At 44.5% G+C, this 19,397-nt stretch overlaps 1 pseudogene; it reads left to right on the top strand.

Moving 5' to 3' along the window:
* The first annotated feature begins 18,998 nt into the window (after positions 1-18,998).
* LOC136662679 (5S ribosomal RNA) lies at positions 18,999-19,113 on the top strand (annotated as a pseudogene).
* The last annotated feature ends 284 nt before the right edge of the window (positions 19,114-19,397 follow it).

Below are 19,397 nucleotides of genomic sequence, written 5' to 3'. Positions count from 1 at the left end.
CAGTACTTACCATTTTGTCCCCCTCTACATAAGAACATAAGTTCTTATGTTTTACTTACCATTTTGCCCCCCCTCTAGCTATGCTACTGCTTGAAATTAGAAGCAAATGAAATTAAATCCTGAAGCAAGCAGCTGAGCCTTTTCCTTAGCTAGGTTTACATTCTTCGTTGCAGTTCCCTTGTTGACCTTCAGACTTCAGAGTCACAATGTACACTCCCTTCTGCAAATGCTGGAACAAAACATTTGCCATCCAATCCAGACTCTCCCCTTGATGGGGTTCAAGGGGATCAAGTTTCTATCTTCCCCATTTGTTAGAATGGCAGGAAACTTAGCTGAGCCCAGAGGACTTCCAGTCAGTCAAGCTTAGGCAAATAAATTTGACCAACGATGGAAGTGAATTAAGCCCAATAGTTTAATAACAGTTTCTTCCTGGTCCTTTGCTTTAACAGGTTCCAGACACACTGATTCCCACAGCACACATCTGAGGTCATACTTTTTTGGGTACTCTTTGGGTTATAATGCTAGCTGACTAATGCTATCATTCTATATACTCTAGAATAAATCACTTAGAATAAATCCCATTGAACTCAGTGGGACTTATTTCTGAATAGACATGCACTGGAGTGCCCAGTAAGGCAAGCCAATTGCTATGTAGGGTCTTCCTAATTACGATAAACTGTTCTATCCATTAGATACATGGATGAAAATTCAAACATAAACTTGCCCCATTTGCAGTGTGATTTGGTACAATCCAGAATGAACTATACCAGTGGTTCTCAAAACTTTTAGAGACTACAATCTGATTACCAGGGGGTGTGGCTGTAATGGTGCCACCCCCAGCAGCAGGTTGTTTAACCCTTGATGCACATAGCCTAATCAAAAACTGACACACCCTTGTCAGTTTTGCAAACCATCAAAAAATGGGTCACAATTAGTGGGTCCTGGACCCACAGTTTGAGAGGCACTGAACTATACCATTTTATCCCATTGTATGTATAGATTAGCTCTGAGATTTTCTTGGAAAATATCTCAAAATAGCCTACTTTGCTGTGTTCTGTATTCCATTTTGATCCCACCAGGAAGTAGGAAAATTGCTAAAGTATGTTGTAAGTTCAACATGAGGACAGATATTTCTTTTTAAATAAAAACAAAAAATCCCTGCTTAGGAAGGTGATGACTAAATAGAGGGAGGATAGAAAGCCCAATTTATTTATATATATTAATGGTTTTTCAGAATTGCTTATATTATCCCTTAGGGTAATGGAGGAGTTGAAGGTAAGAGAAATTAATTGGCTGAAGACCAAAGCCTGGGAGTAACCCATCTTTAAGCACACACAAGGGAAACCAATGATGGATAAATTGGCAGCCAGAAATAATAATAAATGACTAGATGAGCTCAATAGTACACAGGGGGACTCGTTGCTGCACTGTTTATTTATTTGAAAGGGATGAGATATTATAATAGTGCCAACTTCACTCATCCGGACACCAGGCAGGAAGATTTAGAAATGAACTGAGCACATAGAACACCCCCAACCTTTGGTGGGTTGTTTTTGTTTTTTTTAATTTATTTTTTTATTAACACACACAGACATACAAACATATAACATACATTTAGGAGTGCTAAATACCATATACCATTACTAATTAATCATACTATATCTCCTAACCTACTTACTCATCTATTTCTACCTCTTATTGATTTATCCATTTATTTATATAATATACAATAAATTTTCCCTAATGCCCTATACTATATTTTCTAAATATTCACTTTCTACCAAGCGTAAACTAACTTCAATAGCTCATTAATATTAAAACAAAATAGTCTAATTACCAAAATTATCACCTCAGCTATTTCAACTCCAATCTAATTACACTTTTTTTCTTTGACATAATAACCACATATAAAACAATTCTTCCACACGTTTGCATTTCTAGCTATATTTTTTAATACATTCTAATTCATATTTATCAATTTCATACGTATTCTTTTTTTTCTTCTTCAAATAAATTTGGGCCATTGTTATTAGCTGAATAAATCCTCCAGTTTTCTTTAACTCTCAGATTACCCCTCAGGGTTCTTTTTCTTTTTCTTTCCATTTTTTCTCCTGTAATATCTTTAATAGTTTATCTCTATAACAGAATCTGATAGATCCACACTTTCTTATATAGGGTGTGTTCATTCTTCCAGTTAACTGGGATGTATTTTCTCCATCTTGTTCCAACAAATTTTGATATTTGTGCACTCCTGTTACTCTGTCCATCATATCTTTCTTGGTCTCCATCAACGCCTCTTCATCCTGTTGATCATCCTGTTGATTTTCCTCCTGGTCCACTTTTTCACTCCCTTGTTTATCTTCTGCTTGTTTCTTCACATCTTCCAATTGTTCCTTACACACATCTATCTGTTGGGAAAGAGTCTCCAGACTGGCTTGAATCTGCGAGGACCAACTCAGCTGTTGTCGCTCCATAACAAGCAATCTCTCCGTATTAATCAAGATTTTCTGCATCCACATTTCTGGAACAGAATCCATTTTGCAATTTCTCTCTAGTCCACTAGATGCTCACAAACTACTCTGCCATCTGTATTCCTTACATACCTCTTGCAGATAACAGTCCAGTGCGGTTAACAGAGAGAGAAACAAAATGAAAGAAAACAGTCTCACTGTCTCTGGTGCAGAGAAAACAAAGCTCTTTCAAATCTAATGAGAATTATATTTATATCCAATTATGTCCAAGAATAATTCTGGATTCATACTCAAGTTATAGTTGAGTTCATACTCATACTCATTAGTTCATACTCAAGTTATAGTTGTAATTATAATCCACCACCAATTTATTCCACAACAGAGAAAAAGGGCACTTTCAACCTCCTTAAAAAATCTCTTGTTAACACCTCCAGTATATCCAGGGCTTTTAGCCAAATCAGTCAATCAGAGCTGGGGACAATATCAACACTTACTTATCTTAAATTTCCAGTATAAACTTTATACTTCATGCTTTCCCCCCCCCCTCCATATGGCATCTCAGCACGGAGCCAGCAGCTTGATTGCAGATCACTGCACCTCCCCAATACTGTCACAAATGGTTAGATTCCTCTAAGAAGAAAGCCCCCCCCCCCCCGTTGGGCTTTCAGTCTTCCAGATACCTGCACCGATGAGGATCTTGTCTCTCCTAACAAAGATCTTCAGGTCCTCTTCAGACCTGCAGTATTTGGGGGAAAACAAACTGTCTCCCAGGAGCTCCTGGGGACATGTCTGTTCGTCCACTGTTGGCTCCTCCTCCTCCTCTAGTGGTTAATGGACCCCATGAGTTTGCCATTAACAAAGCACCCTCCATTTCCATGTCTAGAGCCATCCACAGAGAAGAAAATCAGACACATTGGGTCCAAGAGGGGGCAGCAGTGCACATATAAGTTCTTTGATTCCTCTAAGAAACATATTTCTAAAAGGAAAGGGCAATATAATAATACTGTTGAGATTAAGGCTGAGCTGAATATTTTGACTTGTGCCTCGAAATATGTATTCTCAATGGGGGAGAAATGTTTGGTGATGAGCATTCAAATCATTCAGATAATTATGACGTGTGTTTGTAGGTGCGGGTGAATGCAGCAGCCCTCCCCCTCCTTCCAATTTATTTTCTGTTGCTACCCTCAACAGGATCATGACTCTACACCCTTCAGGCAGATACAATGGAAGCTGCCTTTTGCAGGGCAAGACCACTGGTCCATCCAACTCAGTCTGACTATGCCGATTGGCGATAGCTGTCCAGGGGCCCAATCCTATCCAATTTTTCAGCACCAGTGCAGCTGCAGTGCAGCCCCAAGGTGAGGGAACAAATCTTCCCATACCTTGAGGAGCCCTCTGTGACTGCCTCCCCAACACAGGAAGCAATGCATACCCCATTGACACAGAAGCACCGGCACTGGAAAATTGGATACGATTGGGGCCTAGGTTTTCAGATGGGGGAGGGGGGAATCACCAGTCCTAATTGTTGCTGATAGGGATTGAACCTGGAGCTTTCTGCATGTGCTCTACCACTGAAAATACTATAGCTTCTTCACAAAATGATCTAAGATGACTAAGGGCTCAGTTCTCACCCCTTATGCCAGTGCTTTCCAGCACTGACATAAGGGCAATGCTGCTCTGAGGTAAGGGAACAAACATTCCCTTACTTTGAGGTGGCCTCCGTGAGTGACACCCAACTGCAGGATGCAGCACATGTTCCATTGGTAGCGCTATGCCAGTGCTGGAAAGCACTGACATAGGGGGTTAGGATGAGCCCTAAGAAAAATTACAATCCTTCCAAGTTACTTTCAAGTAAACATGCCTAGTTCTTTGCTAATGGCACTCTAAGTAGCAACCTGAATGCTCCCCCAGGCTTCACATTGCTTTTTTTTAATACCACCCTTCCTTCAAGGAGCTCAGGGTGGTGTTCATAATTAACTTCCCTCCTTTTGACCTTACAATAACCTCGTGTGGTAGATGTCAGTGCCTGACCCAATTAAGCAGGGATTTGAACCTGGATCTTCCAGTTATAAGCCCAGCTCCAGAACCACTACACCATCTTGGCTCTCCACATTATGCAAGCTCCTCTGCTGTTACTGCTGATTTGAGCAGTCCTTTTTATAGATGAAATCACTGTTTAAATCAGTGCCTGCATGTCTGCAGTAACAACATAGGTGTACAGATGAGCATTCAGGTTGCTCCTATGGTGTTCACACAATGGTTGTCACCACCTTCTATGGGTACCGTATGTATTTGATTAGATGTGCAGAACTGTGGCGTACAAGAAACAGTGGCCATAGGAGGGACTCTCTCAGCCATAACTTGAATCCTTTATAGCACTGCTTCTCAAACTGTGGGTTGGGACCCACTAGGTGGGCCGTGAGCCAATTTCAGGTGGGTTCCCATTCATTTCAATATTTTATTTATTATCAATGTAACATATTAGTTTCCAGAGAAAATTACCATGTGAAAAAAAATTAAAATTGCATGAAACAGCTCATTTACAGCCCAATCCTATGCATGTCTACTCAGAAGTAAGTCCCATAGATTCAATGGGGCTTACTCTCAGGAAAGTGCGGATAGAATTGGGCTGTTATTTATATATTATAAATAAAATATAGTATATTTTATACTATATAGTATAACATACTATATATAATCAGTATATTAGACTGTATGCCACCATGGTATGGGGAGATCTGTACCTTTAACAGACTATAATATTTATGCTTTTAACAACGTTAGTCAATGGGGCTCACTCCTGGGTAAGTGTTAATTGGATTGCAGCCTAGGATTATTAAAAAATTTTCTGGCTTGATGATGTCATTTCCAGCCATGACGGCACTCCAGGGAAATGACATCACTTCTGGTGGGTCCTGACATATTGTCATTCTAAAAAGTGGGTCCTGGGTTAAAAACTTTGAGAACCGGTAAAGTTTACCGATACAGGCGCATCGGTAAAGCAGCTACCACGTTTTCCAGACTCACAAAGAGAGTCTGGTCCAACAAGAAGCTGACGGAACATACCAAGATCCAGGTCTACAGAGCTTGCGTCCTGAGTACACTTCTGTACTGCAGCGAGTCATGGACTCTTCGCCCACAACAGGAGAGGAAACTGAGCGCTTTCCACATGCGCTGCCTCCGACGCATCCTCGGCATCACCTGGCAGGACAAAGTTCCAAACAACACAGTCCTGGAACGTGCTGGAATCCCTAGCATGTATTCACTGCTGAAACAGAGACGCCTGCGTTGGCTTGGTCATGTCGTGAGAATGGATGATGGCCGGATCCCAAAGGATCTCCTCTATGGAGAACTCATGCAAGGAAAGCGCCCTACAGGTAGACCACAGCTGCGATACAAGGACATCTGCAAGAGGGATCTGAAGGCCTTAGGGATGGACCTCAACAAGTGGGAAACCCTGGCCTCTGAGCGGCCCGCTTGGAGGCAGGCTGTGCAGCATGGCCTTTCCCAGTTTGAAGAGACACTTTGCCAACAGTCTGAGGCTAAGAGGCAAAGAAGGAAGGCCCATAGCCAGGGAGACAGACCAGGGACAGACTGCACTTGCTCCCGGTGTGGAAGGGATTGTCACTCCCGGATTGGCCTTTTCAGCCACACTAGACGCTGTGCCAGAACCACCTTTCAGAGCGCGATACCATAGTCTTTCGAGACTGAAGGTTGCCAATAATGCCACCATGGTATGGGGAGATCTGTACCTTTAACAGACTATAATATTTATGCTTTTAACAACGTTAGTCAATGGGGCTCACTCCTGGGTAAGTGTTAATTGGATTGCAGCCTAGGATTATTAAAAAATTTTCTGGCTTGATGATGTCATTTCCAGCCATGACGGCACTCCAGGGAAATGACATCACTTCTGGTGGGTCCTGACATATTGTCATTCTAAAAAGTGGGTCCTGGGTTAAAAACTTTGAGAACCACTACTTTAGAACTATTATTATTATTATTATTATTATTATTATTATTATTATTATTATTATTATTATTATTATTACTTTATAGTGAACTAGGGTAGTGACTTTTTTTCTAATCAGGCAAAAAAAAAGTCAAGAATCAGAAACATGGTCTACTCTATTTACATTGATTCTGAAACATTGGTAACATTATGTAACATATAAGTTTCCAGATAAAATTACCATGTGAAAAAAATTAAAATTGCATGAAACAGTTCATTTAGAGCAATTTCAACCTGACAGAGCTTTTAAAGGTCGTCTGTCTTAACAGAAGGTAGTAGCTTAATACATTCAACATATGTTGTTGAGGGAAAAAAATGGGACATTTTCCTGGAATGTAAAATTTATTATATTTGAGTGTGTGTGTGTGCGTGTGTGTGTGTTTTTGCTTAGTATAAAGGCATGAACAGAATGTCCCCCTTCCCCTCTGCACATTAATCAGTGTTTAACTTGACATCATGAAAGATATTTTGCATCCCTGTCTAATGTGCAAACTCCTGCCTCAGCCTCAACAGATGTGTAAGTAAAACCCCGTGAAAGTTGGCAACACTCAGGAAGCAGCTTCAGCACAAGTTGGCATTTTAAAGACAAAAATACAATAAAAATATTTCCCCCAGTGAATTAAAAATGCAATCTGGGCAATGAGGCACAGCTCCACTGGAGGGGAGGCTGCAAAAGTACATTAGCACTTATCTCTGTTTGTGCCACACATCCTGAGATCAGGATGTGGGACAGTTCATTATTTCTCATTTTAGTGCTGGGTTGCTGATGAAAAGAGTTAGGGCTTTGGAAGGAAGAGCTGGACGAGTTTGGAAGAGTTAGGAGGATGTCTATTTTAAATAAGTTTTTAAACTTGTACTTATTGTAAACTTTTAATTTACTGAGAGCCCAATCCTGTGGTCAGCGGCACGGCTCCGTGCCGCTGACCACAGTTGCAATCGTGCCATAAGGCACATTCACGGGGCTCACCGCTGGGCTCTCACTGGTGCTAGCCCAGCGCCAGCCTGTGCTGGGCTAGTGCAGGGCGGTGGCCCAGCTTCCGCGGCTCGGCGGTCTCCCGGACCGCAGAGCAGCGGAACGGGAGATGGGGGCATGGAGGAGGCGTGGAGGAGGTGTGGAGGAGGCATTCTGGGGAGGGGGGAGGCCGGCAGGTGGGAGGTGTGCTGGGGACGGGTGGGAGGAGGATCCGCAGAGCTGAGCTCTGCAGGATCCAGGGCGCTCGTGGAGGGCTGCACGCCCTACACGAGCACCTTTTCCTTACACTTGTGAGTAGCCCCATTGCGGGGCTGCTTACCTTAGTCGGGGAAGGGACAAACGTCCCCTTCTCCAGAGGAGCCTCCCCACGGTAGCGCAGGAGGTGCAGGGTTCGACGGCAGCCCTTTTCGGTGCCGCTGAGCCTGGGCGCTCCAGGCAACTCAGGATTGGGTTGTGAGGCTGCAATCCTATCTTTCCTGGGAGCAAGCCACATTGAACACAATGGGACTTACTTCTGAGTAGACATACCCAGACTTTTGCCCTTACTTATTAATTGATTGATTTGATTTGGTTGTATGGGAGGGGGTGTTAAAATTTTTCCTGTTTGATGATTTCACTTCCAGCCATGACATCACTTCCAGTGGGTCTCAACACATTGTTATCCTAAAAAATGGGTCCCAGAGCTAAAACGTTTCAGAACCACTGGACTAGGCTATTCCACCCAGGCTTTCAGACATCTCTGGCTGCCTGTAGCTGTTGCCAGTTTGGAAAATAGAAGCACATGTGGTGGTGGTGGTGATGGGGGAATCCAAGAATGCTTTGCAGAGAGACCCATTGCATCAAAGAGCTTGTCCCAGTAGAATCTTTCAGCCGCTCAGGGCCCCAAACAAATCAGTGCCATGTGTGTTGCAACAGCAGGTGTTCTGTATCAGCAGCTCACAGAGCTCATTGAAAAAGCCATAAGCAAAGAGAAGGGGAGCCATAAAGCATTCAGGTCAGCGGCAAATGGGGGACTGGGGTGTTCTAAAACCTCTTACATTGATCACTGCAAATGTGGTGCCTTGACAAATGCTTTCAGAACAATGGACAGCGGCACGAGCATGAATTGCTTTACCTGTCAATGTGCTCTCTACAGCCTGGTATCGTAAGCACTGCTATAGAAAACAAGACCCTATTGTGCGGTGTCCATATAATATCTCTCTTTCTGTTTTGCTTTTGTCTTCCTTTCACCCCTTTCCGCCTCCCTTTAACGGTCAGACAATGCAGAGGCTCAGTTCCTCCAACTGGCATAAGAGGCGGCCATGAAAGATTAATGGGCTGGAGGACGTCTGGGTAATACCTTTAAGCTCTTCTTGGGAGAGAGGTGTGTGCTAAAAATGATGGCAATTGTGCTCAAGGAGCCCTAAATAAAAGTTCAGCCACCTCAAACTTTTCCCTGCAAGATTCTAATTCATTCATGAAAGGTTCTGGGTGTTTTTTTTTTTTTTAACATGTCAGAAAGTCCATAGTTCAGGGGTAGTGCACAGTCTTGTTGAATGGTACCATATTCAGTCCCTGCCTTGAAGAAGATAGCAGGGCTGGGGCAAACCACCTTGACCTGAGAACAGAGAGCTACCATCAATGGGAATAAATAGTACTGGAAGTTTTTCCATCCTCCACCCCAGCAGGGATGCCATGAGAGGGGCACACTCCACTTGGTGTCTGAGTCCTTCTGGGCCCCAGGGAAAGAGGAGCGGAAACAAAGGGGGGATGCTGGCTCAACAACCAGAATCCTTTCAGCCAGGCCTCAGAGTTCAGCAGTAATGAGGGAGATGTTTCATGGCCACTTTCCTGGGCTTGCCCTAGTCCCACGGGAGCAGGCACACAGCAGCCTTCAGGTATCCTGTATAGAGAGCTCTCACCACTGGCCCTGAGTGCCTTATGAAGCCCTTACTAAGCTTTATCTCTCTCCCACCCCCACCCTCAGCTCTACCTGGTTTAAAGGGCCAGCATCACTCCAGAGTAGGGAGGTCCTCCTCCTGTGAGAAGCAACCAACCCTATGCCTTGATGACCCTGGGGACAATGGGAGGACCAGATGCACCACCAATCCTATCCAATTTTCCAGTGCTGGTGCAGCCATGCCAGTGGGGCATGCACTGCATCCTGTGGTTGGAAGGCAGAGACCTCCTAAAGGTATGGGAGCCTTTGTTCCCTTACCTCGGGGCTGCATTGTGGCTGCCCCGGTGCCGGAAAGTCGGATAGGATTGGGCCCTAACTGAGCACCACGGCTGGAATTCCAGGGGCATCAGAGCATTTCAGACTCTCATGTGTTGTCTTTGGGTTCTGATGCACTGTAATGAGCTGTAGTGGAAAGGAGAAATCAGTCTATGCGTGCTCAGAAATGTACTACCACATGCACAGCGGCCTCTCCTTGGACTCTGGTCCATACTTTGGAGATCATAAAGACTTATCAAGGAATTGTCTGGCTCGAGCAAGACTGATGGCTTCCCATCTTTGAACACATTACAACCTCATCGTTAGACTTTGAAAAAATAAAATTGACCATGTCATCATTAATCCAAGCAATGCTTTTGGATGCAATTCAGTTAAGCTAAGTTTTCCAGAACTCCACTTGAGTCGATCAAATCAAATCTCTTCAGCAAAACTGAATTCACTTGCAGAGCAACAAAGGATTTACAAAGCTCTCTGCATTGGTCTAGAATTAGACTCTGCAAGAATGGTTTGACCTAATGCAATGAAGTTGCCTCCTTGCAAACTTGAGCCACTACATAAATTATGCAAATTATGTTAAGCCCCTTCTACCCAACATTGTATATACACAACAGGGATCAAATGTGTACATTTGTGGGCTGGTCAGAAATGGGTTAGACTGGGCAAAATGGAAGTATGCTTTTGACTCTAGAATCAGTGGTTCCCAAACTGTGGGTCGGGATTACTGGGGGGCTGCAACCCGATTTTTGGTGGGTCTCTTACAAGTGATGGAAATATCAGAATGATTATTTGTCTCAGGCCCTGAGGCTATTGAAAAATCAACTACTGTAGCTGCTAATTGCCCTGCAAAGAGCTCAGCTCCTGCAGTTTGCAAGCATGTAGAAATAAAGGGAGATAAATGTTTGAGGGTCTTTTTTCTAGTTATTATTATAAATAAATAAAATATTATTTCTTTCTAGATCCCCCTTTTTAAAAGTTTGATAAAACTTTATGAGGGTCCCAACTGAGTGTCATTTTATAAAAGTGGGTCAGGTGCTAAAAAGTTTGGGAACCACTGCTCTAGACAAAAAATGATGCCTGCTTCTTGCACTGTCTCCTGGACTTGAGGAGTTAATGTTCTAGGCAGATGTGCATTGCTGGAGATAATATAGCTTGATAAATTCACCTGGATTTATTTTTAATTCATTCTGGAAAAGATTTTAAGCTTTTCTCCTCTCTCGTGCTTGCCAATATACCTATTATGTACACTCATAAGGGCTTTGGATAATAAAACTGAGGCTTAGAAGTTGGTGATAAAAATAATGCGTAGATAATGAAATAATTATGAAGTGCCTCCTTGGTGAAGACAAAACAGCTTTTTCCCCTGTTTGCCTTTTTATCTTCTACGGCATTGAACAGGCATGTGTTAAACCTTGCAAAAAAATGTAACATAAAACCAGAGAAGTGCTTTTAACTGGGCTTTTTTTTTGGGGGGGGGGGGGAGCTTCCATTTCCGCTTGAGTATTTATAAATAGGTTCCCATAGAAAATAAGAGATGGAAACTAAGAGAAATGGACTGATATTGTCTAAAGGAAGAGGAGGATTTATGCCTCTGCTTTTTTTCATCTGTTAACATTAGAGAGGTTTTTTTGGAAGTATCAAAAGGTGCAAATATACATCCACACAGACTCCCTTGTCCCTAATTGCAGACGGACTAATATCTTTATTCTTAGCAGGTATGCAAATAGATATTTGGACTGCGATCCTAACCACACTTTCCTGACAATAAGCCCCACTGAACAAAATAGGACTTACTTCTAAGTAGACCTGGTTAGGATTGTGCCCTTGGACATATTTGGTGAATGAGAACCAGGTTCAAATAACTAGGCAAGGAAGATTAGTAAACTAGAAAAAAAAAAAAGATCTTTTTTGCTTGGAATGACCCAATTCCATATTAGTTTTTCAACACTGCAAAAGTATTTTTTAGGTTCGCCCCCCCCCCAAAAAATGGACATGATCCAGCGAATGCAAATCACTGTCAAGCCCTATTGATTTCAAGCACAGCCATTTTAAGCATGTCCTTAGCACTGGTGTTGTGGGGGGGGGCAGCGCACTACGTTTGGCAGGAACCCTCCCTGCAGTGTGCAAGTGGCTGCTCCCCCTCCCCTCGGGAGCCATTTGCCTTCGTTTCCCCCCCCCACATGGCTCCAAAGGGGAGGGAAGGAACTGCTTGCACACTGCGGTGAGGCTAAACAGAAGCGAATGGCTACCGAGGGGAGGGGGAGGAGCCGCTTGCACGCTGCAGGGAGGCTTCCTGCAAAACTTAGAGTGCCGCCCCCCCCCAGCGACGCCAGCGGTTCTTAGCTCCCCCACTGAGATCGATAGACTGAAAAGCACTGAAGGTAGGCAGTGGTGTTGCTAGGGCATGCAGGCCATGCCAGGAGATGCACACAGTTGGGTGACACCACCACTGGCCAAAATTCTTTAAATCTTGGTATTTTCGAATAATAATATCATACTATATACCTGGCCTCTGAGCGGCCCGCTTGGAGGCAGGCTGTGCAGCATGGCCTTTCCCAGTTTGGAGAGACACTTGGCCAACAGTCTGAGGCTAAGAGGCAAAGAAGGAAGGCCCACAGCCAGGGAGACAGACCAGGGACAGACTGCACCTGCTCCCAGTGTGGAAGGGATTGTCACTCCCGAATCGGCCTTTTCAGCCACACTAGACGCTGTTCCAGAACCACCTTTCAGAGCGCGATACCAGAGTCTTTCGAGACTGAAGGCTGCCAACAAGGTCGATGTGCAATTTCATGAGGAATTCAATGAAACAAACCATGTTGAAATATCTCTATTCTGTAGAAAGTTATAGCCCAAAAAAAACCCATGGGGTGGGACAATGGTGCTTCACCATGCCCACCATCTGAGGCATTGCCTTGCCCACTGCATGGGAGTAGGTCCATCATAGGGGTGATGCGCTGGGCTCCCACACTGGCTAACACAATCCCTATTGACACCACTGCTTCTAGGTAAGTACAGCACGGGAGTGCAGCTCCCATAATACGAGTACTTTGCATGTGTTTACTTAGCAGCTAAGACCACTGGGTAAGTATCTTTGGTCATCAAGCTCTATTTTATTTCTGTACTTATATGTTGTTTTTTTTTTAATCAATCTCACATTTCTTTCAAAAGAAACTGAACACAGGACATAACAATCAGAAGCATTCTAAAATAGGACAAGCATCTACAGGTTCAAATCCCCAGCAGCCAGCAGGCAAAAAATAATACTAGGAACAGCAGAAACAGTAAAAGCATAACTGGGATTGATGGTCAACCCATCACCAAAAGATCCTGGCAATTGCACTGGGAGAACTCTCCCAGTCAGGCAAGGAAAATTGAGTAATTTACCCAGCTTGGAAAATAGCTTGACTTATTCTAAACCCAATTTGGACTACATTTTTCATTGCTCCATGCACCTAGCATGTTACTATGACAGCACAACATGTGTGTGTGTGTGGGGGGGAGACGGTGGCCTCACTGCTTCTCTACACTTTCCTAACACTGGTACAGCAATCAGAGTAATGGGATTTGGAGGCAAACATGTGGGTAGAAGAGACTGGAAGGAGGGATTTAAAGCCCTTTTCCAGTTGAGATTAACATACAAACTGGAGAACTTTGAAGCTTGTGATTCATTTTTCTGAACCAGGAACCATGAACTTAACAAGCATCACTAGAAATACTCATGTTCCGTCAGTCAATAAAAAACTAACAGTGATGGGTCAGGCAGACTTCCCATCCAGGAGAAGGCATTTCAAAGCACCAGACAGAATAGGTCCCATTCAGCCTGCAAGGGAACATGCATTAAATAGGACCTCACATGAGTGCAGGAGAGGGAACCAATAGGAGAAGCATGTAGTTAGTCTGTGGAACTCTTTGCCACAGGAAGTAGTGATGGCATCTTGCTTAGATGCCTTTAAGAGGGGATTGGACAAATTTCTGGAGGAAAAGTTCATTATGGGTTACAAGTCGTAGTAGGTATGTGCAAGCTCTTGGTTTTAGAGGCAGGCTGCCTCTGATTGCCAGATGCAGGGGAGGGCACCAGGACACAGGTTGTGTCTGTTTTCTTGTGTGCTCCCTGAAGCATTCTGTGGACCACTGTGAGATACAGGAAGCTGGACTAGATGGGCCTTTGGCCTGAGCCAGCAGGGCTCTTCTTATGTTCTTATCCGAAGGCAGCTATTATGGTGCCTTAAAAGGGGGGGGGGGAGAGGAGAGAGAAGGGTGTTGGACATACACAAGACCAGTTTTGCAACATTTCTTAGGGAGGTGTGCAATGGTGAGAATGACCCAGCTCATGCTGGATCATATGTAAATTTGCAGAACATCTAGCATATTGGCCATGCATACTTGCTTTGAGAGCTAGTGTGGTTGGCAACCTTCAGTCTCGAAAGACTATGGTATAAGCCTACAGCACCCGGTATTCCCAAGCGGTCTCCCATCCAAGTACTAACCAGGCCTGACCCTGCTTAGCTTCCAAGATCAGACAAGATCGGGCATGAGGCGAATGTCAAACTGGACGAGAGCTAGTGTGGTGTAGTGGTAAGTGCTGGACTCGAATTAGGAAGACCTGGGCTCAAAGCTGTGTTCAGTCAGGAAGCTTGCTGTCCATCTCACTGACCCAATAGGATTGTTGTGAGGATAAACAGAGGGGGAAGAGCCATACATGCTGCGTGGAGCTCTTTAGAGCAGCAATTTTCCACGTTTTTCATCTTACTGCACACTAACATGCTAAAATTCTCACGGCACACTATCAGTTTTTGGTCAATTGACAACTACATCGCACTGCTGGCCAGGAGGCTCACATCTCCCCAATGGCTCTACTAATAAGCAATCCCCAAGTTCCTGCAGCAGCACACCAAATCCCTGCCTTAGAGGAAATGGTGGTAAATAAACCTAAAAAAAAATGTAAAAAAAAGGTTCATGGCCCACATTCACAGGTATTAATGTTCTGCTAATTGCATGCCTATTGTGCAAAGCAATTCAGGTTGCTTCTCCTTTGCACAATACCTTGCACTTTTGTTCTGACAAAGCAGGTGAGACACTCTTAAGCTAGAGGAGCGATCCAGGCCAATGCTTCCTTAAGTCCTTTCGTAGGAGCCGACTTTAACAGCTTTCCTAGCAAAGTCATGTTTTGCTAAACTTTCAAGGTGTAGCTGGGGCAATGACAAACGCACCTTGCTTCTCGTGTGCTTAGCACCTTTCCCAGAACAAGAGCCATAGATGAGGTGGTGGCAGCAAAGGAGGAAGATTAAGTGTGGCATTTGTTCAGACGGCTGGAAGACTTTGTTAGTGTAGTCTCAGAAAAGGAAGATTTATGGCTGCGCTTAATGAATGCTAATCGCTCTGTTATCGGGCAGGAGCCACACAAACATTCCTCTGCAGTGTGAGGTTAAAGAAAGTCTTAAAAGTTAAGCACTAGAAAGCAGATAGTCTGGGAGTTTCTGCTGCCCTGGGTATAATTTGGTCTTCTCCAAATAGATGCAACTAAAAGCACAATCCTAGGCCTGTTTACTCCAAAGTTATTCCCAGTAAAGTGGACTGCCCTTATCTGTGAACTTGGCACCACGGATTTGAATATCCGTGGATGCTGAGCCTGGAGGGTCTCCTAGTACCTCCCAGAAGCAACTGGAAGGCACTTCTGATTGGATGCCCCCCATGGATTTCATTATCGGTGAAACTCGGTATCCAACAAATCCCCCACAGATACAAAGGGCTCACGCTATATTCAATGGGACTTACACCAAGATAAGTGTGCATTAGTTTGCAGCCATAGGGCCCAATCCTATTCAACTTTCCAGTGCTGGTGCTGTAGCAATGCAGCCCCCCCCCCCAAAGGGAACAAACATTCCTTTAACTTGAGGAGGCCTCTTTGATTGTCCCCCTACCACAGGATGTAGTGCATGCCCCATTGGCGTGGCTGTACCAGCCCTGGAAAGTTGGGTAGGATTTGGCCCATAAGCATTTATATGCATGAAACCCAACCTGAGAGCCTCACTATGTCTTAACTAGGGATGCTTTCACTATTTTCCTCCTCAGAATATCTGCTCAGTTGTTGTTTTTTAAGTTCCAAGTTGTCACATCCAAGATTGTTTGGGTTTTATCAATGCATTTTGCACATATATCTTGATGAAACACCAGTTAAACAGAAATCAACAATTCAACCAAAACTGGAGTGGGAAACAAAGTTGGGGGCAATTTTGGAGGGAGAGTATCCATTTCATTACAGTATTTATATACCACCTTTGTCAAAGACTCAAGGCAGTTTACATAGGCAGGCTAACCATAAACCCACTTTTTTCAAATGGGGTTTTTACAATTGTTATTCTATGAGAGTAACCCATAGATCACTCCATTTCTCCAGGTCTTTCATAATGCAGTCATCATCCTAGCTGCATAGCTCTTGCGCTTTCCAAGCTTCTACAGTCAGATGGAAATCATGTCCCAGGCTGGATCTCAAGATGTTATCCATTCTTGCCAGCTGACTCCTCCACATTCCGCCGCTCTTGCCAACAGCTTCCAGTCATCCATCCAAGGAGATACCCAAATTGATCCTGCTTAGCTTTTTCAGGCAAGGCAACAGTTCAACCTCCAGACTACACCTCCCACCCTTCAAGTTGCTGAATTTTTCCTAGATTCCCCCCTCCCCCCCCCCAAAAAAAAATGCCCTGATTGCAGCACTGTATTCTGGAAATTTTGGGTACAATAAAAGAAGGAAGCAGATCTGTAACTTAGTTCAAGCAGAAAATCCAGGTTCAATCCCGACATATTCAGGTTGGGCTGGGAAACGTTTGTATCTGAAATCCTGAAGAGTTTCTGGTCAGATGGACCGGTTATCTGACTTACAGCCCAACCCTGAACCCAGAGGCGCCGAGAGGAGCAGTGGCGCTAAAATTGTGACTGCTGCAACCTGTGGGTGCCAGGGTCTACCACATTTGAGCATGCGCAGAGCCAAAGAGATGCATGTCAGGTCTAGCAGCTTGGAAGGGGATTCAGGATTCAGTGGCAGTCTCTTGCTGCCCACCCACCCACCCACCCCCAAACCCAAACCCCACCCCAAACCCAAACCCCAAACCCAAATCCCAAACCCCACCCACCCCCCAAACCTCCCTTTCCTCCAATCTCTATGCGCATACCACCGGCAATAGAGCACCAGCAAATTTGGGCTCTTAGGCAGCTTCATGTGGATGCGTTGAAATAGCAGCAATAGGAGTGTCCTTCAAGGGGACCCCCTGCTTGCAGCCACAGCAAAATAGTTTGATAAAAATATAATTTCATCAGAATTCTTTTTTGCGTAGTGCTTTACTGATGCCCACAGGGACTTGCGTGATGGTGAAACACACACCACGCAAAAGCATCTTGATGCAAGCATGTGTAAGTTCATATCAAGACTGAAGTTTTGCAGTATTTTTTAAAAATATATATTTTCATAATAAAGCATTAATGCATAGCAAGTAGCCATTTATTTATTTATCACTGTCATTTGGCTTCCACTTGGCACATAACACAAAGGAATAAATGAGACCACTGTAAAAATATATCATTCTCTTCATACCCCCCTGCAATGTAGTGGAATTACTAGGCTCCACACCTGGTGTGAAACTCTGAAGTTGCAATATACTGAGAAGTAAGGGAGCTAATTCGACCAATTGTTGTTGGCAACCTTCAGTCTCGAAAGACTATGGTATCGCGCTCTGAAAGGTGGTCCTGGAACAGCGTCTAGTGTGGCTGAAAAGGCTGATTCGGGAGTGACAATCCCTTCCACACTGGGAGCAAGTGCAGTCTGTCCCTGGTCTGTCTCCCTGGCTATGGGCCTTCCTTCTTTGCCTCTTAGCCTCATTCTGTTGGCCAAGTGTCTCTTCAAACTGGGAAAGGCCATGCTGCACAGCCTGCCTCCTAGCGGGCCGCTCAGAGGCCAGGGTTTCCCACTTGTTGAGTTCCACTCCTAAGGCCTTCAGATCCCTCTTGCAGATGTCCTTGTATCGCAACTGTGGTCTACCTGTAGGGCACTTTCCTTGCATGAGTTCTCCATAGAGGAGATCCTTTGGGATCCAGCCATCATCCATTCTCACATCATCCATTCTCACTCACGACCAATTGTATAGTATCCCAAACCAACCCTACACCTGGGATTGTTCTTGTGATAACGACAAGGATTTTCTAAAGATAAATCCAGAAGAAGACATCATAGTGTTCAGCAGGCACAACATAATTGTAGGGACATTCACAATCGAAAGAGAACATTACTGATTCTTTGAGCAGGCAAAAGCACTTTGTTTTAATAGAAAAATGTTCAACCATGCGCATGGGTGCTCCCTGCGTCCCCTGCTTATTTGATGGGTAAAGGACCAGATCACTGTCAAAAAACTACATATTATGCTGAAAGCATCACTAGGTCTTCTGCCTTTGTGGTTTTTTTTTTACATTGCAGCCCAATCCTATCCAACTTTCTGGTGCTGATGCAGCCGTGCCAATGGGGCATGCACTACATCCTGTGGTAGGGTGGCACTGAGGAAGGCCTACTCAAGATAAGGGAATGTTTGTTTGCTTATCTTGGGGCTGCATTGTGGCTGCATCAGTGCTGAAAAGTTGAATTGGATTGGGCACTTAAATAGAACTTTGGAACCCTTCAATCAAGATTAGGACGATGGCATATGGAAGAGCCTTTAGATCCTTTCCCTTGCACTCCAAACCTGAGGAAAATCACCCTCCCCAGGGAGGTGTGGGAAGCTCCTTGCTTTTTCTAGAGCCTGAATGCAACTTGGGGATGAGCAGCTATTTGCACGGAAGCTGACACAGGGTGCAATCCTAACCAACTTTCCAGCACTGACTTAGCCGCAATGCAGCCCCCAAGGTAAAGCAACAAACATGTCAATAGCTTGAGGAGGCCCCCTTGACTACCTCCCCACTGCAGGATGCAGTGCACACCACATTGGCACAGCTATGTCAGTGCTGGAAAGTTGGTTAGGATTGCACCCACAAGTGGGCACCCCCTTCCCTTGTGCCATGAACCCACCAGTAACTATGTTATCATTTAAAAAAAAAAAAAAAAACACCTCAGACAGACAGACAGAAAGACAGACAGTCGCTGTAATGATGCTTCTCACACAGTGGTTCCTAATTTTTTTAGCACTGGGACCCACATTTTTAGAATGCCAATGTGTCAGAACCCACCAGAAATGATGTAATCAACCTGGAAGTGATGTCCTGGCCAGAAGTGACATCATCAATTAAGGCTTCAAACTTAAGCCGCAATCAGCCAAAGGTCCCACTCCATAGAGTGCTTGTGCTGCTATTTTGTGCAGCTCACCCTGCACATTTCCGATCTCGTCTGATCTCGGAAGCTAAGCAGGGTCAGGCCTGGTTAGTACTTGGATGGGAGACCACCTGGGAATACCGGGTGCTGTAGGCTTATACCATAGTCTTTCGAGACTGAAGGTTGCCAACTTTGTGCGGCTTGGAATTCAAACATTCCAGCTTGGATGTCAAAGCAGAACTCAGACTTGGATTCTTCTCCATCCACACAGACATTCCCCCCCCCCCTTTCCAGCTGCTCATCTTCCCATTTATTCAGAGCAAAGCACCCTGCCGGGAGCTCACCCTGCCCAACAGCTCTGTAATCTGTAATTTCAGCTCTGAATTTTCAGTGGCGACTCAGCTCATGTGACCCACCTGAAGTTTGGTTGCTAGTGGGTC

The sequence above is a fragment of the Tiliqua scincoides genome, chromosome 11 (genome assembly GCF_035046505.1).
Source record: "Tiliqua scincoides isolate rTilSci1 chromosome 11, rTilSci1.hap2, whole genome shotgun sequence".
Taxonomy (NCBI): Eukaryota; Metazoa; Chordata; class Lepidosauria; order Squamata; family Scincidae; genus Tiliqua; species Tiliqua scincoides.
This window is presented reverse-complemented; position numbering and strand designations above follow the sequence as displayed.